Source organism: Neovison vison, chromosome 1 (genome assembly GCF_020171115.1).
Source record: "Neovison vison isolate M4711 chromosome 1, ASM_NN_V1, whole genome shotgun sequence".
Classification (NCBI taxonomy): Eukaryota; Metazoa; Chordata; class Mammalia; order Carnivora; family Mustelidae; genus Neogale; species Neogale vison.
The window spans coordinates 301,496,409-301,516,861 of record NC_058091.1 but is presented as its reverse complement, the minus strand read 5'-3'; the positions used below and the strand labels follow the sequence as shown (position 1 = coordinate 301,516,861).

Genomic DNA, 20,453 nt, shown 5'->3' with positions numbered 1-20,453 from the left:
GGTATTGACAACACTGTTGTGCTTTTCTGCAGTCTTCCTCACCAAAAAATAAAAACAGATGCTAGAGGAAAATTGCAATATTTCAATACAGGAAAATTGCAACACAGAAAAGAAAGGTGTGTCTACCCCTGTCTCTGTCTGCCTCTCCTCCTCCCTCCTTCCTTCTTTTGGCTTAAGATGGTATCTCCGGGGCGCCTGGGTGGCTCAGTGGGTTAAGCCGCTGCCTTCGGCTCAGGTCGTGATCTCAGGGTCCTGGGATCGAGTCCCGCATTGGGCTCTCTGCTCAGCAGGGAGCCTGCTTCCTCCTCTCTCTCTGCCTGCCTCTCTGCCTACTTTTGATCTCTCTCTGTCAAATAAATAAAATCTTAAAAAAAAAAAAAAAAGATGGTATCTCCATTAGTGTCTTGTTTTTCTGCAATGGTCCCAGCTCCCTCTTCACTTCCTTCTTCCATGGGTCCAGGCAATCAAGCCCAGCTCCTGGGTCAGGTAACCCTACTCGTCCAGACCTAGGGATACTAAACTCCTTCCCTGGTTGTCTCATGGTCCACGACTTTGTTTTTCACCTCTCTCTTCATTTCTGTAACTGATTCCACTATGTAACTTCTGCTCTTGATCGAACTGCCAGTGGATTTATTTTCCTGCTTAAACTCTGTAATATAGAAGGTATTAACAGGTTTCTCCCCAACCATCCTTCATTGCTTTTGAGTAATGACTATACTTTACCAAGTAAAAGGTTAGGCTCTGTACTTGATTCTAATATACTTAGTACTTTTAAATAAAAATCTATGTGTTCTTTATATTCAAACTTTAAATTAGTTAACATATTAGAATCTGATGAACATAATTTGGAGAGTTGTTCATTGTATGCAAAATAAAATTATGAGATCTTTAAGAGAAAATGCTCTTTGAAGTGGAGAAAATTTTCATATATGTATGAAAATATCATATATATATACACACACTAATTGAAAATTTCAATACTTTTCTGAGTATTCACCAATTATTTATTTAATGTACTGTGTGTGGTAATTAAGACCATGTACTATTGCTGATTTAACATGTTTCTTATAAAAAAATTAGAATTGTTTCTATAAAAAGCTTTACTTTTCACTGTTTGAAAAGGATTCTATTAGAAAAACTAAAAAAAATTACCAAATTCAGCATTGTTCTGAATAATGCAATATTGTTTCAGCTGAATTTTCATTCAATAATAACAAAACCAGAAACAAAACCAAAAATAACAAAAAAGACAACACAAAACAGAATATAAAAATAAGGGACGCCTGGGTGGCTCAGTTGGTTGGACGACTGCCTTCGGCTCAGGGCGTGATCCTGGAGTCCCGGGATCGAGTCCCACATCGGGCTCCCAGCTCCATGGGGAGTCTGCTTCGCTCTCTGACCTTCTCCTCGCTCATGCTCTCTCTCACTGTCTCTCTCTCTCAAATAAATAAATAAAATCTTTAAAAAAAAAAAATATAAAAATAAAAATATTTTGTCCTTGCTTGATAACAAAGTTGTCAATAAAAGTTCAGAAGAATTTACTTAAAGATTATAGCTTATACTCATAATATATACACTGTTTATTATATATACATATTATATAATGTCTTAATATTTATATTTACACAGATAATTCATATTCAATCACTACCTTTAATCACTGAGTAAAAAACTCTAATTTATTTATTTATTTTAACCAATTAGTTAGGAAAATGGATTTCTAGAATAGCATAGTAGCACAGTCTATGTATTTTTAAAACAGTGAAAAACAAAACAAGTTACAACTAAACCATATATACATACAATTAGAAGCCTTTCTACTTCTTAGTTCCTATACCTACTCTCACCAGATTCACTTTTGAGTGTACCAAATTTTGGCCTACTGCTTGTTGTTTCATTAAAATTTAAAATTTTAATTGTATCACAATTGAAAAATATTCATTGATATACCATAACTGAAAATGACGAATTCACTGCATCAGAGTTATCTCCCAATACCTCTCCCATTACATGATTTAATTACATTATTAATTTTAATTACATTAGTTACTTTTATCACTATGGATAAAATGGTTAATTAAATTCCTATATTTTGCTTTAATAATTTTGGGCAGCAAATATGCCCTTAATGATTTCTAAGGAACTATCAATACTTTACTATCTTTTCACTTTTAATTTTTGTCAGTTATATGTTTTAAGTCATTGTAGTATACATTATATTATGTACTTCCTCTACAAAAAATGATTTTTGTGATTTTTCTATGTTTTTATTTGAGAGGCTGGATATAAATGGACAATGTCTAGGCCATATATAAAAATAGAACTCTGACTCATAATCTGTAGCAAGCAGTCCAAGAAATCAACCTGCTATCTACAATAAAGAACCCAGGAGACAGGCTACTTATTTCCATAAATCATGCATGCAGGAGGTTAAATGATTCTCCTTAACAACAATCCAGGAAGTCAAACGTACAACCCCAAATGACCAGGACCTGATCAATAACTTACAATAACTGTACTTTCTCTGCAGTTTTCCCCATTTTCAACTTAAAAGCAATCAGATAAAGCAAGACTCACATTCTTAACCAATCATAAAAGATGCTCTGTTTCTAGGTAGCTCACCTACAGCTTCTCTGTGACAAGAGCTTCCAATCATAGCACACTCAAAACTTTCTCTTTTGTCCACTATAAACCTCTCTCACTCTTCTGCCTGCTTTTGAGTCTCTGCCAAAATGCAAGTGATTGTGGTTAACTTTCCTCTTACAGCAAACTCTGAATAAATAGACTTTGCTCTTTAGCATTTGGTTGGTCTTTGTTTATTTCCATAAATCATTTTTTTAAAAATCAAGAATAAGCACTATTTGATTATATAAAAATATTCTCTGCAAAACCAGTTAATGTGACCCTAATAATCTGAAAAAGATGCAAAAACCTTTATTTCTAAGATTTGTCACAAAAATGAGAATGTTACAAGTGTCAAGATCAAATGATTTTTCACAATTCTTAGTGCATGTAGCATATTTCTACTTTTTTTCTAAACCCAATATATTCTTCTTTCTTGAAATCCTGTATAGTTTAGTAATTTGCTAAAGGTCAGAATATGAATTTTTACAGTATTCCTGCTTAGGCACTAGATGTGGCTGCTGATTTTTCCTAATCTTTCCATGTCTGAAATTTTCTGAGTCCTTTCATATCTAAAAAAAATTATTTTCTCTAATATTTGATAATTTTGTTGCTGGGATTAAAATAGAATTTTTAATATAGTTTGCTATTGCCTTTTCATTTCTATCTTTGCTCATGAAAACTGTAATATAGAGAAATATTTGTCCTTAAAAATATTTTCTATGTTATATTTTAAAATTTCTTCATTATCCAAGGATATCTGATATGTGGGTTTTCAAATTAGTAAATTAGTTTTCCTGTTTGATACTTATTTATATTTCTTTAAGTTGAAAACTCAGGTTTTCTTTTGTCCAATATTTTTATTCTCCCTTCCACAACAAAAGTAAAATATTTCCATAACCCTACCCCCCTTCTTCCAACCCCCCTCCCCCCAGCAACCCACAGTTTGTTTCGTGAGATTAAGAGTCACTTATGGACATTGGGGAGGGTATGTGCTTTTGGGTAAATTGGAAGGGGAGATGAACCATGAGAGACTATGGACTCTGAAAAACAATCTGAGGGGTTTGAAGTGGCGGGGGGGGGGAGGTTGGGGTACCAGGTGGTGGGTATTATAGAGGGCACAGCTTGCACGGAGCACTGGGTGTGGTGAAAAAATAATGAATACTGTTTTTCTGAAAATAAATAAATTGGAAAAAAAAAAAAGTAAAATATTTCCAGTTGATCTCGCATGTCTACTACTGAATCATATAGGTGTTTCTACTTTGCCTGGTTTGTGCTACACAATGCCTGATGTCTCTGGTTTTATTTTGAGATCTCCAACTTAGTCTTCAGCTATGTTCATCACATAGTTCAGTCCATTGATTATTATTTGTTTTAATTTCAGCATTTATTTTAATTTTATAAATCTATTTCTTTTTGCTCCTTGAAAACTTTACTTTTTATTTCAATGTACTCTTGTTTTGTTTCGTTTTTTAAGATTTTATTTATTTATTTGACAGACAGAGATCACAAATAGGAAGAGAGGCAGGCAGACAGAGAGAGGTGGAAGAAAGTTCCCCGCTGAGCAAAGAGCCCAACGCAGGCCTCTATCCCAGGACCCTGGGATCATGACCTGAGCTGAAGGCAGAGGCATTAACCCACTGACCACCCAGGTGCCCCTCAATGTACTTTTGTTTAATGAATGCAATAAAATCTCAGATTTCAATTAAGAAAAGTAGACTTTTAATTTAAATTGTTCTATCTGAATTATTCCTATTATCTGTAATAGATATTTATTTGATTGTTTATTGTAAATCCTGTTTTTTGTATTTAAAATATTAAGGTGAAATACTATTTTTAAATGCCCTTACTAACCAAAGTGATCTACAGATTAAGTACAATACCTCCCAGAACCTCTAAATTCTTGTAGAAACACAAAAGACCCTGAATAGCCAAAGCAAACTTGAACAGAAAGAACAAAACTGGAAGCACCTCACTTTTCGATTTCATGATATATTATAAAGCCACAATAATCAAAACAGTATTGAAACAGATACATAGAGTAAAATAGAATAAAGAACCTGGGAGAAAATATAGAGGAAGCTTCTTGACATTGGTCTTGCCAATGATTTTCTGGATATGACAACAAAATATGGAAAACAAAACAAAAATAGACAAATGGAATTGCACCAAGCTACAAAGCTTCTGCACAGCATAAAAAACAGTCAAAAGAGTGAAAACACACTGGAAATAGGAGAAAATATTTGCAAACTATATACTTGGTAAAGAATTAATATCCAAAATATAAAAGAAACTCACACAACTCAATAGACCAAAAAAAAAAAAAAAAAAAGTAGTCTGATTAAAAATATACAAAGGATCTGAAGAGACATTTTTCAAAAGACATGCATTCAACATAGTATTAGAAGTCCTAGCAACAGCAATCAGACAACAGAGAGAAATAAAAGGTATCCAAATTGGTAATGAAGAAGTCAAACTCTCTCTCTTCGCAGATGACATGATTCTTTATATGGAAAACCCAAAAGACTCCACCCCCAAACTACTAGAACTCATATAGCAATTCAGCAACGTGGCAGGATACAAAGTCAATGTGCAGAAATCAGTGGCTTTCTTATACACTAACAATGAAAATACAGAAAGGGAAATTAGAGAATCGATTCCATTTACTATAGCACCAAGAACCATAAGATACCTTGGAATAAACCTAACTAAAGATGTAAAGGATCTGTACTTGAGGAACTATAGAACACTCATGAAAGAAATTGAAGAAGACACAAATAGATGGAAGACCATTCCATGCTCTTGGATCGGAAGAATAAACATTGTTAAAATGTCTATACTGCCTAGAACAATCTATACTTTTAATGCCATTCCGATCAAAATTCCACCAGCATTCTTCAAAGAGCTGGAGCAAATAATCCTAAAATTTGTATGGAATCAGAAGAGACCCCGAATCGCTAAGGAAATGTTGAAAAACAAAAATAAAGCTGGCGGCATCACCTTACCTGATTTCAAGCTTTATTACAAAGCTGTGATCACCAAGACAGCATGGTACTGGCATAAAAACAGACACATAGACCAGTGGAACAGAGTAGAGAGCCCTGATATGGACCCTCAACTCTATGGTCAATTAATCTTTGACAAAACAGGAAAAAATATACAGTGGAAAAAAGACAGTCTCTTCAATAAATGGTGCTGGGAAAACTGGACAGCTATATGTAGAAGAATGAAACTCGACCGTTCTCTTACACCGTACACAAAGATCAACTCAAAATGGATAAAAGACCCCAACAAGAGACAGGAATCCATCAGAATCTTAGAGGAGAACATAGGCAGTAATCTCTTTGATATCAGCCACAGCAACTTCTTTCAAGATACGTCTCCAAAGGCAAAGGAAACAAAAGCGAAAATAAACTTCTGGGACTTCATCAAAATCAAAAGCTTCTGCACAGCAAAGGAAACAGTCAAAAAAACAAAGAGGCAACCCACGGAATGGGAGAAGATATTTGCAAATGACAGTACAGACAAAAGGTTGATATCCAGGATCTATAATGAACTCCTCAAACTCAACCCACACGAAACAGACAAATACATCAAAAAATGGGCAGAAAATATGAACAGACACTTCTCCAATCAAGACATACAAATGGCTATCAGACACATGAAAAAATGCTCATGATCATTAGCCCTCAGGGAGATTCAAATTAAAACCACATTGAGATATCACCTTACACCAGTTAGAATGGCCAAAATTAACAAAACAGGAAACAACATGTGTTGGAGAGGATGTGGAGAAAGGGGAACCCTCTTACACTGTTGGTGGGAATGCAAGTTGGTGCAGCCTCTTTGGAGAACAGTGTGGAGATTCCTCAAGAAATTAAAAATAGAGCTTCCCTATGACCCTGCAATTGCACTACTGGGTATTTACCCCAAAGATACAGATGTCGTGAAAAGAAGGGCCATCTGTACCCCAATGTTTATAGCAGCAATGGCCACAGTCGCCAAACTATGGAAAGAACCAAGATGACCTTCAACGGATGAATCGATAAGGAAGATGTGGTCCATATACACTATGGAGTATTATGCCTCCATCAGAAAGGATGAATACCCAACTTTTGTAGCAACATGGACGGGACTGGAAGAGATTATGCTAAGTGAAATAAGTCAAGCAGAGAGAGTCAATTATCATATGGTTTCACTTATTTGTGGAGCATAACAAATAGCATGGAGGACAAGGGGCGTTAGAGAGGAGTAGGGAATTTGGGTAAATTGGAAGGGGAGGTGAACCATGAGAGACTATGGACTCTGAAAAACAGTCTGAGGGGTTTGAAGTGGCGGGGGGGTGGGAGGTTGGGGTACCAGGTGGTGGGTATTATAGAGGGCACGGCTTGCATGGAGCACTGGGTGTGGTGAAAAAATAATGAATACTGTTTTTCTGAAAATAAATAAATTGGAAAAAAAAAAAAAAAAGAATGTGCAAAAAAAAAAAAAAAAGACATGCAAATGGGGACACCTGGGTGGCTCAGTTGGTTAAGCAGCTGACTTTGGCTCAGGTCATGATCCCAGTCTCCTGGGATCGAGTCCCACATCGGGCTCCTTGCTCGGCAGGGAGCCTGCTTCTCCCTCTGCCTCTGCCTGCCATTCTGTCTGTCTGTGCTTGCTCTCTCTCCCTCTCTCTCTCTCTGACAAATAAATAAATAAAATCTTAAAAAAAAAAAAGACATGCAAATGGCTAATGAGTACATGAAAACATAAAGCACTTTGTAAATTGCACCCTCAGACAAGTATAATAAATGTCTTCCTTTGTAAACTCCATTGTTATTTCTTCAGAAAAGCAATCTTATGGTATTTTGTATGTCTTTCCATAACTCTATTTTGGTTCATTCAAAAGTCTATCATGTGATTATGTATATTCTACACAAAACACTCTGCAGCTTCTTCTATACATAATAATATGTCATGGATATTTCCATGTTCAACTAAACAAATATAATTTCAATATCTACATGATATTCTACATTGCTTTTTTATGCATATTTAGATTTTTCTAGTTTGTTGCATTTTTATAGCTGTGGAACAAATTATCATAAAGAGTTGAATAAAACAAAAGACATTCAATTTTCTTATATTTGTGTGTGTGTGTATATGTGTTGCTATATACACACGATACTGTGATGAGCTTTCAGAGTAGTGCCCTCTTCCAAAGGAGCACAGCTTCTCTAATATTCCATGGTGCTTTAGAGGAACAAGGTAATGGATTTAAGAGATCATTTCATTTATGAAGGCAAAAAAAATGTCTGATCTGATCTTCTGAGTTCTCTCCTTACCAGTGGAGGGGAAGAAAATACTTTCCATTTACTAAGATGGGAAGTGAAGTTAGCTAAGAGAAACTCAGGGGATCTCAAGAGGACTTGCAAATGAAAACAGAGAACAGGCAGCCATGACCATCAAAGACTGATAACTGAAAACTAGTAGGAAAAGAGACATCTGGTAGATGGCACCAGGAATCCACAATGGCACAAACATTCCTCTTCCTCACTGTGTCATCTTTATCAGATCACTTTCCCTTTTATCTCTGCCTCATTACTGTACCTTCTAATTAGAACCGATCACAGTGTTTTTATTTAATTATTCATTGCTATGCTTTTCCCTATGCTTGATCACTATGACTTTACTCTGTATCTAATGGTTGAGCTTACCATACCTCATGCTGAGCCTTCTCTCTATACCTGAACACTGAGCATTGCACTTCACACCTGATTGCTATGCCTTTACTCTAGACTGGGTTATTATTCCTTTGCTCTGTATATGACTGTGAGAAAATGAAGAAAAACACCCAAAATGGTGTCTCAAAAAAGTAATCTGAAATAGTAGAATGAGGAGTCAAGTTCAGTGAAAAGTGAGGTTAAATGTATTGCATGTCTGAGTTTTGAGAATGAAATTTCAACATATATGCCCTAAAACAGTGATTTCACGCACAATTTTTTTCGATTTATAAAACTTTACAATAATTTCATTGTATGTGTTTTCATTAAAACATAGGGTCAATAGCATGCATTAATTAATTTAATTAATTAAGTTGTGTTTATTTAAACAAAGCAAAGCATTATCTCCATCAAGAGACATGTCAAGCTCCAAGGCCAATTAATATAACAAAATGCACCACTGGCCACTATGGAAGTTTCATTTATCATATTTTTGCAACTACACACACATATGACTTGCATTTAGAACTGCCAAAACTCTGATTGCTTTGTTTTGTATTCCAGTTTTGTACACTGAGAGGCATACACATAAAAATCATTCTTTGAATATATTTTCTGAAAATATATTAAGGTTTATGAATTGAGTCCATCTTATGATGAAAAAAAAAATATCCCAGTGAAGTATTTTCCATTATAAATTGATCAGTTTTCTTAGGGGAATTCCAAGTCTAGTCTACTTTCATAAGGAGTAAGTGGAGAAACTAAGGAATCAGCAGTAGCATAAAGTGGAATCTGCTGATTCGTATATACCTCCTTGAATAAAAATGAGAAACTAGATTGGCTTAAGTGGTCTTTTTTGCATTTACAACTAACTTTATTATATATATAAGAAAATATTAATCATTACTCATTGAAGCAGTAATACATTTTTACTAGGTATAGGAACAATGTTCAAAAAATTAAGAGGCAATATTTCTTCAAAATATTTCCTCAAAAAAAGAAAAAAACCTTTTCTTTGAAAAGGGTCAACATGCAATTATTCAATAAAGATTGACAGACTATGATTTCAAGTGATGTGGTTATAATAATATAACAAAAGTAAGACAGCAAAACTTCTGATCCCCTTCTTCAAGAACCCTTGAAACTTGCACTTTTATACTAGTGAAATGCTGCTCTAGGAGTCCATATGAAATATGTTCTTCCAATCATTTCATTTCACTTTGTCAATGTTTCCTTTGCTGTGTAGAAGCTTTCTTAGTTCGATGAAGTCTCAGTCGCTTGTTTTTGTTTCTGTTCTTTTGTCTTTGGTATTAAATCCAAAATATCATTACAAAGACCAATGTCAAGGAACTTACCCTTATGCTTTCTTCAGGAGTTTTACAATTTCAGGTATTTAATCCATTTGAGATGATTTTTGTTTGTGATGTAAAATAATGATCCAATTTCATTGTTTTTCATGTGGCTGTCCAGTTTTCCCAACACCATTTATTGACGAGAATATCCTTTCTCCAGTATATATTCTTGGTTCCTTTGTCAACAAATGACCATATATACATGAGTACTTCTGGTCTCTCTATTCCATTGATCTAGGCATCTGTTTTTTGTCAGTACTATACTGTTTTGATTACTACAGCTTTGTAATATAATTTGGAATCAGGAAGTGAGGCCTCCAACTTTGTGGGCCCCCCCCAAAGATTGCTTTTGCTATGAGGTGTCTTTTGAGGTTCCATGAAAATATTTGTATTGTTTGTTCTAGTTCTGTGAAAACTGCCGCTGACATTTTATTAGAGTTGCATTGAATCTGTAGGTCACTTCAGACAGAATGGACATTTAAACAATAGTAATTCTTCCAATCCATGAACATGGAATACCTTTTCATTTATTTGTGTCCTCTTCAGTTCATTTTATTGATGTTTTACAGATTTCAGTTCACAGATCTTTTACCTCCTTAAATTTATTCCTAGTATTTTATTCTTTTTGATGCTCTTATAAATGGGATTGTTTTCTTAATTTATATCTTTCTTGTAGTTCAATGTAAAACGGAAGCTGTTTTGAGCCCTTAAGTTGTGGGTTGATCTGTTACAAAAGACTAGCTAACCAACACAAGAGATAAGTTATGAAAAGAAAACGTTGTGAAAATCAGAAATTTTTGTTCAATTTTCACTCTTTATTAGTTGTCCAATGTGACTCCTCACAGGAACTTTTAATTTACTGTGTAGCATAGCAGTGTCAGCCTCATTTCATTGAAATTAGTTGCTTCTGAAGTTATGCCCCAGAGTAATGATTTTAAAATGGCTACTAGAATCCTGGAAGCTATCCAGGGTGAAGCTCCCAAGATGTTTGGCCAGAACTAAATCAGTCCCCCAACAAGCAGTGCAATAAAGTAAGCACAGCTGGTGTCTCTTCTTGTTGCTCTGCAACAAAGAACACAGCTGCAAATGGAAATAGGCCTGGGAGTTAGAGATTGGAGAAGAACAAAGACATGAAAAAGAGTAGGATGTTTCAATGCATCTCCAAGGGCAAGGCACCGTGTGGTTCTTGAGGGTCATACAGTAAAACTTCTTATCTTTTTTTTTTTTTTTAATGCCAAACTAAGAATCAGTGCTCCACTGAAGTTGAAGCTTATAAATTACATACTTATAGTCTTAATAAAATGTAATATTTTGGTCTCTCTCTCATACATCGAGATCTATTATTTCTATAGTCTGTTATATCTTAAATATTAGTAAATTATTTTTACTTATAGGTATCTTTTATTAATATACAGAAGAAAAAAGTAGAGATTTATATGATTCCTTATAGATACACTGTAAAAAAAGATGTGAAATTTACTTTCAGGCAAATCACACTGTGATCTAGTATAGTTACTCTAGAAACAATTGCTAGATATAAAGTAATTATTTTTGAAAATTTAGAGTGGCTGAAAAATAACTAAAACTTGACTGAAAAACAATTAAAACATATCAAAAACTGTTTATACTAGGTAAAAGGAAGACTATAATTGCAAAAAATTGGGGTATATTTCTGTAAAAATGGAAGAGGCAAAATTATCCTTTAAAACTATTATTTTTTGAAGGAATTGCTCAATATACTTGATAAAACACCTTTACCAGCTCTTTATAACAATATGACATTCCAGTATCACTAAAGGTCTTGAGACACTTACAATGTCCTTTCTGAGAATGGCAATGCTGTTTATGAGTACCTTTCTCCTGATGCTATTTTCATTTCTTAAACACCACACATGCACTAGACCGCTGGCTCCAAAAGCAGGTGTAATTTCATCCCATAGTTATTTTCCTCTTTGTGTCATGATAATCAGTATTATTTACTTTTTATTTCATATTCTTAAAATTCATCTCTGAAGAACTTAGATTTTTAATCAAGTTATGTTAAACCAAAAAGTTAAATAAGTACTTCTTTAAAGTTCTTTGAATCACAAAGAAGAAAATTCTTGTATAGAATAATTGCTAGAGGTGGTAAAGTCATAAAGACTGGCATGATAATGTACTACATACCAGAAGAATAAAAAGAAAGAAAAAAATGTTAAACATTCATTGATAAAACATGTGCAAGTGTCTTCATGGACCTATCCAGGTCCATAATATTATGTCATTCTGTCCACCCATGTTCATTTTGTTTTATTTGAGGTATTTTTAGGTAAGTAAAAAAAAAAAAAATTGTAGTAGTTTCAAGGCATTCATCATAAATTAAATGGTCCTATTCTAACCCAACACTATAACAAGCAGATTTTCTTTTTTTAAAATGAGAGTCTTAACGACTCTCTAATAATCATACAGTTACACTTTGTTCTGTGCGCACAAATAACCTTTACTCAATAGTGTACCTCACTGTTTTCATAATATAATGTACTTTAATATGACAGTTAATGTTAACCATGAAAATTGGTGACCTGGGCAGATAGAATTGGTTTTGGTCATAAAATATATGAGTATTCTAAGACTATGAGATTCCCTTTGGAAGTGACTATAAATTTAACAAGTAGCATATTCTCCAATTCATGTTTCTACTTTGAAATGCGTTAAAAAATTCTTCCCCGCAGAGAGCATTTGGCAATGTCTGAAGACACTGTAATATGGTGGTGATAGAAAGGATGCTACTAGCATCTAATGTTCGGAGGCCAGAGATGCTGCTGAACATCCTACAAGGCCTAGGGTAGTCCCCCAGCAAAGAATCATCTATCCAGGGACGCCTGGGTGGCTCAGCTTGTTAAGCAGCTGACTTCGGCTCAGGTCATGATCCCAGCGATCTGGGACTGAGTCCCACATCGGGCTCCTTGCTCCGTAGGGAGCCTGCTTCTCCCTCTGCCTCTGCCTGCCTCTCTGCCTGCCTGTGCTCACTCTCGCTCGCTCTCTCTGACAAATAAATAAATAAAATATTTAAAAAAAAAAGAATCCTCTGTCTACTATGTCATTTGGTGGCAAGGTTGACAAAGCCTGCTGTAGAGGGGTATGATTCCTAGATAATAGTTGAAATTACACGATGTAAACCGAAGAGGTAAAGAAAAACATTGTATTAAAACATGTATCTAAAAACACTCATTCATTTTGCACCTTTCTTAATTAAATCATCCAGGATGCCACAGACTTTGCTGATTATTATTATTCACTGTCAAGAAACATGCAACCACATTTTGCTTTAATCACTGGTAATAGAGCACACAGCAATTACTTGGAGGCTTCATGACTATTACTTAGCATGAAAGATATACAAGAAACAATAATCTGATAAACACTTGCACACCCAGGGGTCTCTTGTGCTGTCTTCTCTGCATTCTCATAGCACGTTCAGCTAAACTGTAAAGGGAATTCACCATTTGCATGACAATCCTGTTTATTTTCCCCTTAACACATGCGCACACACACACATGCACATACACTCACACGCATGTGTACACGCACACACACACACACACCCAAACATCCCTAAGTAGACCATAAACCCAGAAGGAAGACAAGATTTTTTTTTCATCATTGTATCTTCTATGTGGAGTCCTTGTCTAACGACCAAACCCCTGCACACTATGTAAGATTCACTGAGGATATCTTCTCTAAATTTGCAAGTGAATTCCCTGTCCACTTTATGGTTCCCTTATATTTTGCTTATCAAACACTATATTGAGATTTTCTGTTTATATGTCTGTAGCCTGTTCAAGTTTAGGGATCTTGTTTCCTTTTTCTTTCTTTCTTTTAATTTTTTTATTTTCTTTCTTGTTTTTTACCATTTTATCTCTAACCACTATTAGTTCTCAGCACCTAAAAATGACTTCTCTCTCTCTCCAGGAAGAATTAAAGTCATACAAAAAGACAGTTTTTTTTTTTTTTTTTTAATGGCTAGGTAATTCAAAACCCAATTAATCAGTTTGTCAGGCACCATATGCTGAGAAAAATTTTTGTTATCACCTGTCTACAGTACTAGCCATTATTAGTATTAGAAACCTATATATCTTTAAGTATTACTGTTATTTAAAGTGGTTTTTCATCATAAGCCTGCATTTCACTTTTTATTATCACTATATATGTGTGTGTACATATATACACACACACATACATATTATATATAGTTTTTAATAAAGAAGAACGCATTTCTCTGATAACAGATAAAACCACAACCCATTTTTTGAACTAAGTGCCTTCACCAGTATGTTTCTTTTTTTTTTCAGTATGTGTGTTTCTTTGAGAAAGTCCTATGTGCACATACACTGTATAACACACACTTATCTGTCTAAAATAATCCATTCCACATGTACTTCTGAAAACTTTTTTCTCATTAAAACAATATAGATCTTCATACATCACTATATACATACAAATGCATTCATTTTAGGACTATATAGGTAACCCGTATATGTTTGAAGAGTCATTTACTTGAAAACCTCCTTACTGGTAAACTTTTCAGTGTGTTTCCAATGTTTCGCTATTATGAATAACACTGTGATGAACATCCTTTTACATGTATCTTTTTAAACTTTGTTTGTTTTTATTATTATTTATTTAATTTATGTTAGTCACTGTACAATACATCATTAGTTTTTGATGCAGTGTTCCAAGATTCATTGTTTACATATAACACCCAGTGCTCCATGCAATCCGTGCCCTCCTTAATACCCACCTCCAGGCTCGCCCATCCCCCAACCCCCTCACCTCCAAAACCCTCAGTGTGTTTCTCAGAGTCCACAGTCTCTTATTTTTCATCTCCACCTCCCACCCCACCCTTCACTTTTTCTTTCCCTCTCCTAATGTCCTCCATATTATTCCTTATGCTCCACAAGTAAGTGAAACCATATGATGACTGACTTTCTCTGCTTGACTTATTTCACCCAACATAATTTCCTCCAGTCCCATCCATGCTGAAGCAAAACTTGGGTATTCACCCTTTCTGATGGCTGAGTAATATCCCATTGTATATACGGACCATATCTTCTTTAGCCATTTGTCTACTGAAGGCCACCTTGGCTCTTTCCACATGTATCTCTGTGTAACCATGTGAATGCATCTCGTGGTCTATAATCCACGAGACCATGAGCTCATTCGGTCTATAATCTAGATTATGTAACAAAAGGATATATTCTCAATTTAAAATACTGTTAGATTGCTATCCAAAACAACTGTGGGACTTCACCTGTCTGTTAATGGCTCTGTACTTTAACAACTTTGTGAATTATCAGACTTGTATACTTCAGTAGGTGAATGTTTGTTTCTCCTTCTCTTTCATGGTTTCTTAAATTACTAATGAAATTTGAGGTTTTCCTTTGAATAATTAACACATATCATTTTTCTGTGACTCTCCTGCTAAAGTAATTTCCCCATACTTTTATTTGATTGTGACTATTTTTGTTATTAAAAAATCCCCTTATGTAATAAAGATTAGTTCTCTGTCAGCTAGGCATGTTAACCGGTATTTTAGTTCATCTTTCATTTATTAGGTTTGGCATAATTATTTGACACCTGTATTTTCAAATGTTTACTCATCCAAATTCATATCTTAGTGATTGATGCTTATTGCATCTTATCTTACATTAGAAAAACCCTTCATATACATGTTTGTTTTGTTTTCTAGTGGTTGTGTTTTCATAAGCAGATTCAAAGTTTCAGTTTTTATAGTTTAATCACAGATTTATTTACTATGAACTCTGTCCTTAAGTGTGGGGGAAAATCACACTATCCTATTGTCTCAACATCATGAGCACACTGGTCCTCCACCTGAGCCCACTCCTGAACTCAGTTAATGAGGCCACTTTCCACTGCTCGACAGCCCCATTTGTTTCATTGTGCACAGTATCTGCAATCACAAGGTTTTTCAGCTTTCGGCACACATACCTACATGTAAACTGTCCATTGTCTTTATCCACACTATATCTACTGTACACATTTTGGAGTTGTTAGAAAATTCTCTTTCTAAAGCATATCCTTATTGGACTCCCTAGGGATTAGATTTCCAATATAATAAATGTCTATTTCCTTACTCTCGGGCTATGTAAGATTAATTTTCTTCTTCATGGTATGTAGCCATCCCCAAATCCAATTCTTTAAAACAAAGAGGAACATCATAATAACATCAAACTTATCCTCACAAGTCAAGAAAGGAAACCCCCACTTCTGACTCAATAAACTGCACGGATTCTGGAACATCCAGTATTTTTGTTATAATTATTCCATAAATAGCCTGATCCAGATTTTATATTTTTAACTATATTTAAAAAAAACTGGGAACTTAAAGGCTGAATCTGTCTCTGGCTTAGCAATCTTTTCCAGTTGTACTTCTTACTAACCATGTAGTCTTGGTCAAATTATTTAATTCTATGTATCAGTTTAATCCTCTGCAAAACAAGGATAACCATAATGGTGCCCTTATGATGTGAGCACAAAATTACTACAAAGTACATCCAATGCCTGGCACATAGTAATTGCTCAATAAATATTCCTTGATTTTGTTTCAGTGATCCTTACCATGATTGCTTTGACAACTTGTAGTCAGATCCTGGCAAAACTAACTGGTTGTTTTGGGGTGATCAACTTTTGATTTTCTGCAGAACTCAAAGTCAACATTGAAATGTTCAATTTCCTTTTCCCTGCTGATCAAAACTTCTGTGAATGCAATTGATTCTACAGCTGATTGCAAGCAAGATTTAAAAATCTGAAATCAACTGTTAGCTGCAGCATAGGCAAAAAGGGACATAGCTGTCCTAGGACAATCAACCAGCACCACAAGTGCATAGAAAGAGAAATAAGTGCTGACTTATGTGTCATTCCTAAATCAAGGCACTTCATGGAAAATGGCATCATTGTTTCTTATCTGATGCTGACACCATTCTCACCATTCTTTTGGATTCAGTATTGGCTTCAATTTTTTGCTTTTGGGGTCCTTGCTAAATCTAGAATTTGTCCAAGTACCAATTCATATTCCATGTAGCTGTATGTATCTGAGATCCAACAAAAGAGCTTAAATGAAAAGGGGTTTACTTTGTTAAAAGGATGATTTTGGCCTTGGCAGGCCTGGGATAGAACATCAGCTCTGGAACAGAATCACTCTTCCAGACCCGTTTAACTTTCTGCTCCATCTCCCTTACTAGGAGGCTTCCACCCTTACGGCGCCCGTGGGCTGCGTTTCCGTACCACATCTGCACTATGGGCCGGGGGTGAAATATGTGTGTCCTAGATGAAAGGGAGTGGTGAGACATGAATACGTGATTCTGCATCATGTCACCCTGAACAAAACACATTTGTGGCAACACTAAAAGAAAGGCTGAAGAGCAGGTAGAGAACGAACAGTATCCACCTAAAGGGAAGAAGCCCAGTCTTAGCGTTTATAACAAATAACACATGTTCGTGTGCATGTGTGTATTCAGCAGGGCAGGCAGAACAGCAGCTGTCCTCGGGGAGCAGATGCCTCGTCTATCAGAACCGTGATGCTAACCTCCATTACTCCCACCGCCCCCAGGCTCATCCCCTGCAAGTCCTTACAATGGGGATTGGCAAACTTTTTTCTGTGAAAGTCAACATGGAAATACTTTGGGCTCCGTGAGCCAAATGGTCTCCACTGCAGCTTCTCAGTTTTTCCACTGTAATGACCAAACTACCTTAGGCAATATTTAAATGAATGGGTGTGGATGTATTCCAGTTAAACATTATTTACTAAGCAGACAGCAAGCTGAGTTTGTTTGTCTCCTCTGCCATTGTTGGCTGGTCCTTCCTCTGTAATACTGCTTTTTAATTCTAAAATCAGAGTCAATGCAAATATCACACATTCTACAGTACACATGTAAGGTTAGTTCCTCCCTCCACTAACTTTCAGAGCACCTCCTATACATCCATATTAAAATGTACATTAGATGTTATGATGATGCTTTTTTATCTATTTTTTTTTTCTTAGTGAGTTCTTTCTCTCTCAGTGGAATCATGCCTAGAAGCACAGTAATACAGTTACACTTAAAACCTGCTCTGTTTTGTTCTTTTTTCTCTACTTTTTATTTTTTTAATGGATGCTTTTTTTAATTTGAGAGAGAGAGAGAATGAGAGAAAGCAACCTCTGTCAGGGGTGGGGGAGAGGGAGGGCCCAAGGGAGAGGAAGAAGCAGACTCCCCACTGAGCAGGAAGCCTGACACAGGTCTTGATCCCAGGACCCTGAGATCATGACCTGAGTTGAACTCAGACGCTTAACTGACTAAGCCATCAAGGTGCCCCCTTTTTCTCTATTTCTTTCACATATTATATATTTCTCTCCAACCATACTCATCTCAGTAGAAGAACTCAGGAATATTATTTCCCATTCCCATCCTCCTGGATGAACACAGAAATGTGGCTTGTTCCTATGTCCTCAAACTATAGCCTGTGCTGCAACATTTCCTTTAAGCTTTATAATTCTTAGATTGTACGGTATCCTGTAGCACCCTCAAATGTACCCATTTTTATTTAATTGTGTATACACAAAAACACGTATTTCAGGGTACATTTCATATATATATATATTTTTTTTTTCCCCTCTCCTTGTCATTTTCCTTAACTTTGAGGATCTGTATTTGGATTCATTTCAACAATTTTTAATTTCAACATTTTCTCGAATATATTTTTAGATAAGATAAGGTGATGAGCTTCTTTCTGGATCCTTCCCCAAACATTTCTTTTACCTTGAGAAATGAATCATATTTTGATGAACAAGGGATTTGGGGCTTCAGTTTGTTTGTTTCTTTGTTTTTTCTTTGTATGTTGTACATTCAACTGTCAATCAGATTCTAATATTTCAAGTGACAAATATGATCTATATCTAGATATATAAATTTGTAGGTAATTTTAAAATATCTAAAAGTGTAAAATTTTCTTTTATTTGGGTTTTAGGTAATTGGCCAGGACTTACCTAGGTTTAATTCTTATTCTAACCCCTCCTCAAAAACTGTATTAAACTCATAAATTCAGTATGTTCTTCACCTCAAGGAAAAAAAAATATTGTCCATTCCTTCATTTACTCTTGCTGCCTGGGAACATATGTCATTCACATGAAAGGTCTAATGAATCTTATAAATCTCATCTTGTACCCCAATTCCCAAATTGGGGGTATTTTTTGCTCTCTGATTTTTAGTTACTTCTTCCAGTCTGATATATTATCAAGTTCCAGGACAACAATTTGGATTATATCAATGATCATTCATACCCTAATCATATACTGATACTTTGTTGTTTATGAGTTGCTGAAACATGGCTCTCAGTTACATAAATCTCTGTGTAGTACCCCGACAACACCAGCGCTCTTGATATCCTCTGCTCAGTACACTTGCTTGGTGATAACTGTTCTGCCTGTGTTTTTCTTTGCTCTTTGTGCCCCTGGTTATAGCAGTAGCCTCTAGAAGAATCCTTACCAATGGCATTTTCACAAATGGTGGAGTCACAGAGCTCTTGTCTTGTGAGACTAAAGGAGGTTAGCAAATGGGGTGTCAGATCCTTGACAAGGTGAGAGAAGGAAGTCTGTTCTAGAGTTTCCACATAAACTCTCACCTGCCAGGCTTCATGGTGTTGAGCTCCTCAGTTTCCCTTCAACTTTCCTAATAGAACAATAAGCCTGAGTGACTTCTGGGCCTCTCCCCAAGTTCTCCGGCGCTGATTCCTCTGTTCTACTCTGGTAGAATCGCTTTCTACTTTGAGACTCTGATCAAGAACTAGTCTTATCTTTCTAACCTGTTTCTCCAACAGCTTCAGGAGTCACCTGCCTAGCTCATGAGAACTAAAATGGACTCGAGCAGGGAAGGGAAGAAACTACAATCTTCCATTAACAACCTATATGTATACAGGATGAAGAATGTTAGCTAAACTTGTTGTGGTGACCATTTCATGGTGTAGGTGTAAGTGAAGGTATTTTGCTGCACATCTTAAACATATACACAGCTGAGTATCAGTTATATCTCAAAAACATTTTAAAAATCAAAATTTAAAAAGCTTACATATATTCAAATACCTAACAATTTGATTAATAGCTATAATAACCCTAACTCAAACTAATAGTCATGTAGACTTACATATATAATAATGTTCACATATAAGCTCAAATATATAAAATCTTTACTCAAAAATTGTGTTCTAAATCCCACCTTAGAGTCTTACAGAGATAGTCAAAAAAGTATCATAGCTGAACTTCAATTTAATGATTTAGAAAATCTGTCATAGAAGATAAAAGCAAAATATAAAGTAGCTACAGGGCAGAGATTTGTAAGTGAAGAGAAAGCCCCAGATCATCAGAGTGGCTAGAGACCTGGATCATAACCCATCAACTGCAGAATAAGCTCTACATTCAGGAGAACATGGTGTCAATTTCTTCTTGGCTATTTTCTAAATATACGAATTTGGGGAAATCACCTCAGTATGGTATGGTGGCTTATACATCGTTAAAATGGTATACAAAGTACTTTAATGATTATTTTGTGTTTTAAAATAAGGTATGTAAAAGCTTATGAGTATTTAAAAAGTTTTATTGAATATGGTAGCTATTACTTGCCTTTTTAATGTTATAGTTTGGTCATATACTAAAAGCTTAAAAGACATGTAGCAAAAGATTTCAGACATTATAATGTCTATTTTTATTCCTGCAAATTGTCACCTTGAATGTGTTGATATCTTT

The 20,453-nt window shown here is 35.3% G+C and overlaps 1 protein-coding gene across 4 annotated transcripts in view; it reads right to left on the bottom strand.

Annotated features, from left to right (window-relative positions):
- Positions 1 to 20,453, bottom strand: part of CDH18 (cadherin 18) — a 339,165-nt gene that overhangs the window by 234,725 nt on the left and 83,987 nt on the right. The gene's annotated exons all lie outside the window — the stretch shown is intronic.